Below are 10,381 nucleotides of genomic sequence, written 5' to 3'. Positions count from 1 at the left end.
CTCCAAGTATTATATTTTACAAAGTTTTTTCAGGGAAGCAAAGCCTCGGCAAAGAAAGTTCCCAGACCGCACATGCAGGAGAGGAGCGCACCAGAGAAGAGAGTGAGAGCACGAGCTAGGATCCACACAACTATGTACAAAACATGAGCATGCAACGTGGTGGAAAGAGGAAAGGAATTATGGGGGACGTAGTCCTGGGTTACAACACTCTAACTACACACAAGCCACTGTATTCTGTTACATTTGCAGAGAGGCACATGCCTAGAATACTGGAGGTGATATCTTAGGTGGAAGAAACTGGGTGCTGCTTTCAGGAGACTGGAGCACAAATTGGCCACCACATGGTGGGGAGCAGCCTTTGGCTGCAGGGGGGAATGGTTGGTGTCTTTAAACAACAACTGTGGGTAGGGAGGGGTGTTGCAGCATTTGAGTCTGTACTCACGCCATGGGGGATGGGGGAGGACCCTTCCCCTACCCCCTGCCCCTTAAAGCCTGGGGCTTTGGCCTTTTGTTCCATTCTGTTCCATTCTCGGTTTGGGGAGCGCATTTCCAGTCTGGTCTGGGGATATGAACTATGGGGAGCCAAGCCCAGGAATCTGGGTCACAGGATGTTCCAGCCAGCCCAACATCAATACCCGGAGGAGCCTGGGTCCAGGAATGCCAGCCAGAAGAAGCCAGCACTCCAGCTCGGGATGTGAACTTTGTAGGACTAATGCTATGTAGGAACTGGCCTGTTTACATGGAGATAATGCCCCCAAGGCTAGGGAGGAACTCTGTGTTCTGCTTATATCTCTGAAGTAAATATCTCTTTGTTCAAACCAAGATGTTAAGTGGTTAAATAGGGAGAGGAAATACACGTTTACTAAATGCATACTATGTGCTTTTTACAAATATTACCCAAATGATTGTCCACACGTAGCTGAGTTGATACAAAGGGGGTGAGGGAGGGCAGACACAGCTAGTGGGGGCCTCAAACTAGGGCAGAGAAGAGATATTTTCCCCATTTGTTCAGGGTATCAGGGCAGTAAAATGTGCCAGGGCTGGACCTGAGAGAGTGGGTTCAGAGCCAACCATGTCACACATTCATAGAGTGTCATTTGCCCAGCCATCCCCCCATTGATGGATACTCCATTGGTTTCTAAGTCTTTGCTGCTACTACAAAAAAAATGTGCTGCTCTGGGGGCAGCTGGGTGTCTCAGTGGATTGAGAGCCAGGCCTAGAGATGGGAGGTCCTGGGTTCAAATCTGGCCTCAGACACTTCCCAGCTATGTGACCCTGGGCAAGTCACTTGACCCCCATTGCCTAGCCCTGACCACTCTTCTGCCTTGGAGCCAATACAGAAGGAAGGTAAAAGGGTTAAAAAAATGCTTTATATAAGCATTCTTTTTCTCTTTCTTTAATCTCTCAGAGGGTCTAGACTCAGTCATAGTACCACTGTTTAGTGACTATTTAGGCTCCAAAATTGCTTTCTAGAATGACTAAATCAATTCACAGCTCCAGGCTGGTTTTCCCCCATCCCACCAGGCTTTTCATTTTCCCTTTTGGTCATCTTTGACAAATCTGATTGCTTGTGTGTGTGTGTGTGTGTGTGTGTGTGTGTGTGTGTGTGTGTGTGTGTTTGTGTTAGAATCTTAAGGTTGCTTTCATTTGGACCTCTCTGATACTGGGAGTCATTTCCCACTATGGCTGTCTTTCTCTCTGTTATGCTGATAGGTGGCCCAATCCCAATTTGAAAACTGACATCTAGGGGGTTGGCAGATACTTTGGCCCTGAATGGAACCAAGATTTCGTCACTGGAGTTAAAGAAACCCTCCACCAGGGCTCTGTGGCTTCTTATCCTGTGCAACTCTTGCCCAAGCCTTTAAAAAATTATTCCTTTGGAAGGACCAGAGAGGAAATGGTAAATGGCAAATGGAGCTCTGGAATCAGGAAGCCCTGAGATCAAGTCTCACCTCTGTACAAATGGATCTTCTTGTTATTATGATAAATGCCAAATCCCCCTGACCCCATCCTAACACCCCTTACCCATCCGGGCTCTGTGACTCTGAGCAAATCCCTTCATCAGTCAGTGCTCAAGACAACTCTCTAAGATTCCAAAGGGCCAACCTAGATGGATGGAGGGACTTTCCTCACCCAGAAGTTCTCTTTATCACTGAAATTATAATCTAACTGTTTAAAAAAGACCACATGTTATTGACAAACTGATCTAGTTTCCTGCGTCTTAGTGACCCCTTTAAACAGACTGATACCTATGACTATAGTACCAAAATAAAACAAAATTATATAATTAGGAATTAACCTGTGCAAAGCAGACCAAGATTTTCATTCCAGCCATCTTTATTTTTCAGCTGAAACACCCCCCCCCCATAATACCAGTGTTGAGACGTACTCGAAGAGATGCCTTGCTTGAGTAGGCTTCATTTTTCCAATGTGTTTAAAATGTGTATTTCAACCCCACTATCCCATTATCCTATTCTGATCATTTTTGCCCATGTCTGTAGGATAATCAGCTTAGAGTTGGAAGTGACTTAGGGGCTAGCTAATCTAGTCCAACACTCTCATTTTATAAATGAGATCACTGAGGACAAAAGAAGGAAAGGTTATACAAATAGAAAGAGAGACAGAGAGACAGAGAGACAGAGAGAGACAGAGAAAGAGACAGAGAGAGACAGAGTCAGAAACAGAGAGACAGAGAAAGAGACAGAGAGAGACACACACACAGAGACAGACAGACAGACATAGAGAGAGACAGAGAAAGAGACAGAGACAGAGATAGAAAGATAGAGACAGAGAAAGAGAAAAAGACAGAGACAGAGAGAGACAGAGAGTCAGAAACAGAGAGACAGAGACAGAGAAAGAGACAGAGAGAGAGACACACATAGAGACAGACAGACAGACATAGAGAGAGACAGAGAAAGAGACAGACAGAGACAGAGACAGAGACAGAAAGATAGAGACAGAGACAGAGAAAGAGAAAGAGACAGAGACAGAGAGAGACAGAGAGTCAGAAACAGAGAGACAGAGAGTCAGAAACAGAGAGACAGAGAGAGAGACACACACAGAGACAGACAGATAGACATAGAGAGAGACAGAGAAAGAGACAGACAGAGACAGAGAGACAGAGACAGACAGACAGACAGACAGACAGACAGAGAGAGAGAGAGAGAGAGAGAGAGAGAGAGAGAGAGAGAGAGAGAGCCAGGATTTGAACTCTAGGCTACTGATTCCAAATCCAATGCTCATTCTACTATCCCATGCTACCTCTCAGCCTCCTATTTCACTGGAGGGCCTCCCTTTTATTCCTTTAACATCTTGACTATGCCAAGCTTTTCATCAATTATTGTATCCACTCTGATTCTACAACCACGGCATGTACAGCTAAGAGATCTCTGAAATCATTGAGTTCAATCCACTCAATACACAAAAGACACTTAAGGTCAGTGAAGCTGAGTCAGTCCATTCACACTCGTGTCCTTGATGGTATAGTTTACGCTCCTTCTCCAGGTCAAGGTGTCCTGCAGATTTCTGATTTCCGACATGTGCCTTCCTAGGGTTCTTTCAGTCCTGTGTCATTTTAGTTCTTCCCAAATCATAGAGTTCTCCAATGTGCAGCCATATAATCACGTAACACTACCAGGGAGGTATTGATATTAATGCAGTTATGGAGGGGGGAGTCAGTGGGCAGTTTGGGGTCACTGAAAACTCTGGCAGTTTGCCAAAGGTGATCCAAACTAATATCTGCCTCTTGTTTTGGTCTAGGCCCAGGTTAATGTCCTTTGAAGGGAGAGAACAAAGGATTTGGCAGTGAAAGGGACCCCAGAAATCATCAACCGTGTCCCCTTCTTTTATAGATGAGAAAACTGGAGCCCAAAGAGAGAGCAAGGAACAGAACCTGGATTCAAACCCATGCCTTCTAGTTCTAAATGCCTTCTACCATACTGCTTCTTCACATATCAGTGAAGAAATTCTGTGACCCTGAGTCCCCTCCTCTGTTTTGCCCTCAGTTTCCTCATCTGTAAAATTGGGATAGTAACAGTGCCTACCTCCCAGGGTTGTTGTGGAGACAAGGAGACAGTGTGTGGTTAGGCAGAGGAGATATTGTGGGTTTGGTTCAGACCACTGCAATAAAGTGAATATCGCAATAAAGCAACTATATTAATTTTTTGGTTTCCTAGTGCATATAAAAAAGTTATCCAAAAAAAAAGGTGAATGACCATTTGTACCTTATAAAGATACTCTTTGTATTTCAGTTTTCTCATCTGTAAAATGGGGAAAGGAGTGGACTTGATGATCTCTACCAGCTCTAAACAGAAGAACTATTAATCTGGCCAGTGTAGATTTTTCAGTCTCTTTGGTATTTCCAGTGTGGGTGGTTAGAACACTGTTGTGGATTTCAGTGAGCAAGATTTGTAGTGTTCTGGGGCTCAGTCTAACTAGTTCAAAGTTATTTGAGAAGAAGAATGTTTGAAGAATCTCATGATCAAAGAAGAATTCTTTAGTTTGGAATTAGGAGATGACATCTTTCATAACTCTGTCATGTACTTGTTTTTTATTTTGAATGAAGTATTTTTAAAAATAAATTATTTATTTATTTTTATTTAATTAAGATAATTTTTCCATGGTTACATGATTTATGTTCTTTCCCACACCCCCTCCCATAGCCAATGTGCAGTTCTACTGGGATTTACATGTGTCATTGATCAAGATCTATTTCCATATTATTGATATTTGCACTAGGCTGATTGTTTAGAGTCTCCATCCCCAATCATATCCCCATCGAACCATGTGATCAAGCAGTTGTTTTTCTTCTATGTGTCTACTCCCACAGTTCTTTCTCTGGATCATCATGTACTTTAGGGAACATTTATTTCCCAGTTTCTACATTTCACTTGATGACATCACTTAGCTGATTGTTGAATAATCAACTGACATATATCTATCATAGCAAAATCATGTTGAAATTTGGGTCTTTTCAATTCTCTACCCTTTGCTGTGTCTTCTCTCTGGTTTGAATAGAACAAATTTAATCTCTCTTCCATAAAGACCTCCAGATATCTGAAGATGGCTATCCTTTCTCTGCTAGGTTCTCTCTGTTTAGAGCTAATCATTTGCAGTTCTTCCAAAAGGCCCTTAGAGAAAATGAACCCAAGGCATTTCATCATCCTAGTTTTCCTCTTCTGGAAAGCCTTTCACTGTCTGGCTCCTGTCTGCCCTTCCAGTTCACATCATTCCCCTTCATGAACTCAATTCCAGTCAGGCTGGCTTAAATGCTGTTCTTCAGACACAGCATTCCATCTCTGCCCTCCACACTGTCAGACAAGTCATCTGACTCCAATTTCTGGAATTCTCTCCCTCCTCATCTCTGCCATTTAGAATTCTGAGCTTCATTCAAAGCTCCCCTTAAGTACCACCTCCTTTGAGAAGCCTTTCTCTGATCCATTTGATGCTGAGATCTGAATGTTAGATTTCCAACCCTAAATGGAAGAGATTGACTGAGAAATGAGAAAAATGGTTATAACAGATGTGGATAACTCTTTATAAGAGGTGGGCTATGGTCTGACCAGAGCTCAGTACCTTCATTTCTCTATTCCCAAATGTCATATCTCTTGTTGGAGAAGAGCCTCATTGTGGCAACAATAATAACAAAGTTGGATTGCTCTCCTTACTTAAATTATGGGGTCTTTAAGCACGTAATAGTTTAATAAAAATAATTAGATAATTTAAATAAATGAAATGTAGTTTGTATATCCTTAGTGGAATTCGATTCACTTCAACTCAGCAAGTATTGTTTATCATTTTCCAAGAATTGCTAAGAACTAGGAATACAAAGCCAAAATGAAATGGATCCACTTTTCAAGGAGCAGGAGTGCTGTGGGGGAAGACAGCGAAACGGGTACAGAAGCCAGTAAAAAGAATTCAGACAAAGTCACATCAAGGGGGAAGAGAGTGCTAATAACTCATGGAGGAGGTGGCTGGCCCAGGAAAGAGGGAATCTAGGAGACAGAAGTGAGGGGGGAGTGTACTCTAGGCCAGGGAGATGACTTGTGCAAAGGAAGCAAAAGGCAGGGTATTTGAGGAACAGCTAGCAGCCTAGCGAGTAATACAAAGTAGATAGGAGGGAGATAGTGGAGGGGTTAAAAATCCAAGCTGAAGACTTTGTATTTTAACCTAGAGGCAAAAGGAGATCACCAAACACTTCTGAGAATGGCACTGCTAGGCTCTGGCCTGGGTTTTGTTTTCCTATTATTAACTTGGCAGAGGAATGGAGAATGGATTGGAGTGGGAGGGCTTGCAGGCTGGGAAACTAATGACTAATTAGAAGGCTATTGCAACAGTGCAGGTAAGAGGTGACGGGGCCTAGAAGGGGATGGTGGAGGTGGAATTGGAAAGAAGGGGTGAGAGGTGACCTTGGTTAAGTCACCACCTCAACCTCCTCTCTCTCTCTCTCTCTCTCTCTCCCTCTCTCTCTTTCTCTCTCCCTCTCTCTCTCTCTCTCTCTCTCTTTCTCTTTCTCTCTCTCTCTCTCTCTTTCTCTCTCTCTCTCTTTCTCTCTCTTCCTCTCTCTCTCTCTCTCTCTCTCTCTCTCTCTCTCTCTCTCTCTCTCTCTCTCTCTCTCACCTTTATTTTAGAAATATCTTGGAAATCTTGGAATCAATACTGTATATTGGTTCCCAGACAAGAGTGGTAAGGGCTAGGCAATGGAGGTTAAGTGACTTGCCCAGGGTCACACAGCTAGGAAGTATATGAGGTTAGAATTGAACCCAGGACCTCTCCTCTCTAGGCCTGGTTCTTAATCCACTGAACTCCACCTCTCTTAAGAGATCTAGTCCAAACTTCTCACTTTATAAGTGAGATTTACTCACTAGATTCCCTGAGTAGATCTCTTAGGTCCATTCTAGGCCTAAAACTGTAAAGGTATAATCCTGGGTGAGTCTCAAGGTCCCTTCAGTAAATAATACCTAAGTTTTGATTGCCTCACTTCTAGAACAGTGCTTTTCTAGAGCACTACAGCCATGGTAAAAATCAGAATGCTCTATATGGGAAGAAGAGACATCAAATTTCTTTAAAAGATTATAGCTATGAGGACATCTTTCCCCATTCCTTTGCAGAGATGTGTGTGTGTGTGTGTGTGTGTGTGTGTGTGTGTGTGTGTGTGTGTGTGTGTAGAGTCAAAGGTGAAAAATACTGAGTATATTTTCAAAATTTTAAAAATGGATTGATAGATTGAGTACTGCTAATACCCCTCTTCCCCCTCTTTTTTCTTTTTTCTTCTTAAAAATATCTTTCTTAAACTTGGCTACTCTCAGCAAAGCAATGATCTGGGACAATCCTGAAAGATTCATGACAGGGAATGCTCTCCACCTCTAGAGAAAGAACTGCTGGAGTCGTCTTTCACATCAGTGTATATTTATAGTTTTTTGGTTTGGTTTTTTTTTGTTATGTGTGACTGTGCTCTTATAATAATGACCAGCCGGGAAGTGTGTTTTGCATAATAAAATCAAATGAAAAAATATATCTTTCTTAGATGAGATGATCCTCTGAGAGGGGGAAGGAGGAGCCAGAAATACAGTAGAAAACTTGGGTGCTGTAAAAACAAAAGATACCAATAAAATTTATTTTTAAGATAACAAAACCTTCTCAAGAAAAGGTCATAGTGGGGGCAGCTGGGTAGCTCAGTGGATTGAGGGCCAGGCCTAGAGACAGGAGGTCCTAGGTTCAAATCTGACCTCAGACACTTCCTAGCTGTGTGACCCTGGGCAAGTCACTTGACCCCCATTGCCTAGCCCTTACCACTCTTCTGCCTTGGAGCCAATACACAGTATTGACTTCAAGGCCGAAGGTAAGGGTTTAAAAATGGAAAGAAAAAGAAAAGGTCATAGATAAGCTCTAATGAAGATTCTAAAAACAAAAAACCGAAAATGGTATTCAGTCACCTTCCACCTTAAGAGTAAGAAGACTTACCCCTTCCAGAGAGGATTCAAATTCAACAGATGAAAGAAACCAGGTGAAGGTGGGGGGACTAGATCTGTGCTTTTATCTGTGGGAGAGACTCCCTGAATTGAATGAGCATCAGTAACTGACTCCTCCGCTCCGTGTAAATTTCCCCGGGAAAGGCCTTGAAAGTGAAAAGGACCACCCTCTCCCCATCTCAAAGGATAACGGAGCAGCTTCCTCAGCCCATTCGCTTTCATCACAGGATAATCCAGGGCCTATGAATTAATGGGGAAGGTTCAGTAATAGCCTTCAGTGAGGAAATCAGAGCGGAGTAGCAGGATATCCTTTTTCCGCACTAAAACACCCAATACTTTCAATTTTATATACAGCGGAAGCAATTCATTGTACTAGAGAGTAGCACAGCTGGCTTTTCCTGATGGCCCCAGAAGCAACAGCCAGCATTGTTCAAAGGCCAGGAGATCGGCTGGAGGCAGGCAACTGCCCAGTGGAGAGTTTTTTTGTTTTTAGTCCACTGAGTTTTTCAAAGGCAAAAGGTAGTGGAAATCGGATCGCAGTCGGAATGTCGGGGGGATGGGGCGGTCGGGCTAAGAAGGACCACTTTCCATTTTACTGGGATGTCTTTTGTTCTGTTTTACAGTAGATTCCAAGCCCACAGTTTCACTATTGTATTTGCCCAGGCCTGGATTTGGCTGAAAAACAAACAACCTTCCTTTATGTGGGTTTTCTGCTCCTAAATCCCACCGCTAGTAATCTGTTCTTATTTAAAGGACCCAGTGTGTGCAAGAGGACACATGGAGGTGTTCTCTAGGGTGTGGGCATTAAAAACTGTTTGCCTCTATTGTTTGCCCTTCCTCCCACTTCATTTTGCTGTGTGAGATTGTGTGGTGGAGTGAAAAGAGCCCTGGAGTTAGGGAGACTGAGGTTTGAACCCTTGCTCTAATCCAGAGGTTATTCAATTTATTTATTTGTTTGTTGTTTATTTTTTGGTGTGTCCTGGACCCCTTTGGCAGTCTGGCAGAGCTGTGGAACCCTTCTCAGAAAAATGCTTTCAAAATGAATAAAATAAGGTGCAGAGAATTATAAAGGAAGGCAATTCTATTGAAATAAAGATGTATTTTATCCCATCCAACTTCACAGATGCCTTGAAATCTATCCATGGCACACACAAATCATCAGCATTTCTGCATAGCATCAACAAAACCCAGCAGGAAGAGGTAGAAAACAAAATTCCATTTAAATCATTACAGGAAGTGTAAAGTGCTAGGGGGGTTACCTGCCAAGACATATGCAGGAACTATATGACTATAACTACAAAACATTCTTTATATAAATGTAGATTGATTTAAATAATTAAATAATTGAAGAGATATTCATCCCTCATGGGTACACTGAGCTAAAGTAGTAAAATATCTAATTTAACTCCTTTATTCAGTGCCCAAAGACTACTTTTTAGACCTAGAAAAAATGATAAAGTTCATCTGTAAGAAAAAAAATCAAGAATCTTAAAAGGAATATGAAGGGATAAGTGGGAAGGAAGAGGGCGTAGCAGTCCTAGATTACAAATGACACTTAATGCAAAGCAGTAATCATCAAAACAATTGGGCACTGGTTAAGAAATAGAGGTTGATCAGGGAAACAAATTAGGCATATCATTTATGGAAGCAAATGAGCCTAGCAACCTAGTGTTGACAAATCCAAAGACCCATGTTGCTGGGGTAAGAATGTGCCATTCAACAGACACTGTTGGGAAAACTAGAAAATGGTCTGGCTGAAACTAGGTATCTAGACCAATGTTTCACACATTGTATACCAAGAGAAGCTCCAAATGGATACATGAATTATGGTGAAAAGGATGCCATTTCGTTTTATTCTATTTTTTTTTAAACTCTTACCCTCTGTCTTAGAATCAATACTGTGTATTGATTCCAAAGCAGAAGAAGGGTAAGGGCTAGGCAATGGGGGTTAAGTGACTTGTCCAGGTGCACACAGTCAGGAAGGTCAGATTTGAATCCAGGTTCTCCCAACTCTAGGTCTGGCTATCTATCCACTGAGCCACCTACATGCCTCGATTACATAAAATTTAAAAGTTTTTACACAAATGAGATGAACACATCTAAAATTAGAAGAAGTACAGGCAAATTAGAAAAAAAATTTGATAAATTTCTCTGATAAAGGTATGATTTCTAAGATATTTAGGGAACATATTTATATGAATAAGAGCCATCCCCCAATTGAAAAAATGTCAACTATGAAGAGGCAATTTTCAGAGGAAGAAATCCAAGTTAACAATAGCCCTATGAAAAATATTCTAAAAATACTCTAACTATGCTCACATTAATAAGATGCCATCATCGAAGAAAATGGGAAGTAAGGACACCTTGTAGCATCCATTTTGCAGTGTGGATAATTTTTGGATTTTTGATGT

Source organism: Monodelphis domestica, chromosome 1 (genome assembly GCF_027887165.1).
Source record: "Monodelphis domestica isolate mMonDom1 chromosome 1, mMonDom1.pri, whole genome shotgun sequence".
In the NCBI taxonomy this organism is placed as follows: Eukaryota; Metazoa; Chordata; class Mammalia; order Didelphimorphia; family Didelphidae; genus Monodelphis; species Monodelphis domestica.
Note: the sequence above shows the minus strand (reverse complement) of the source record.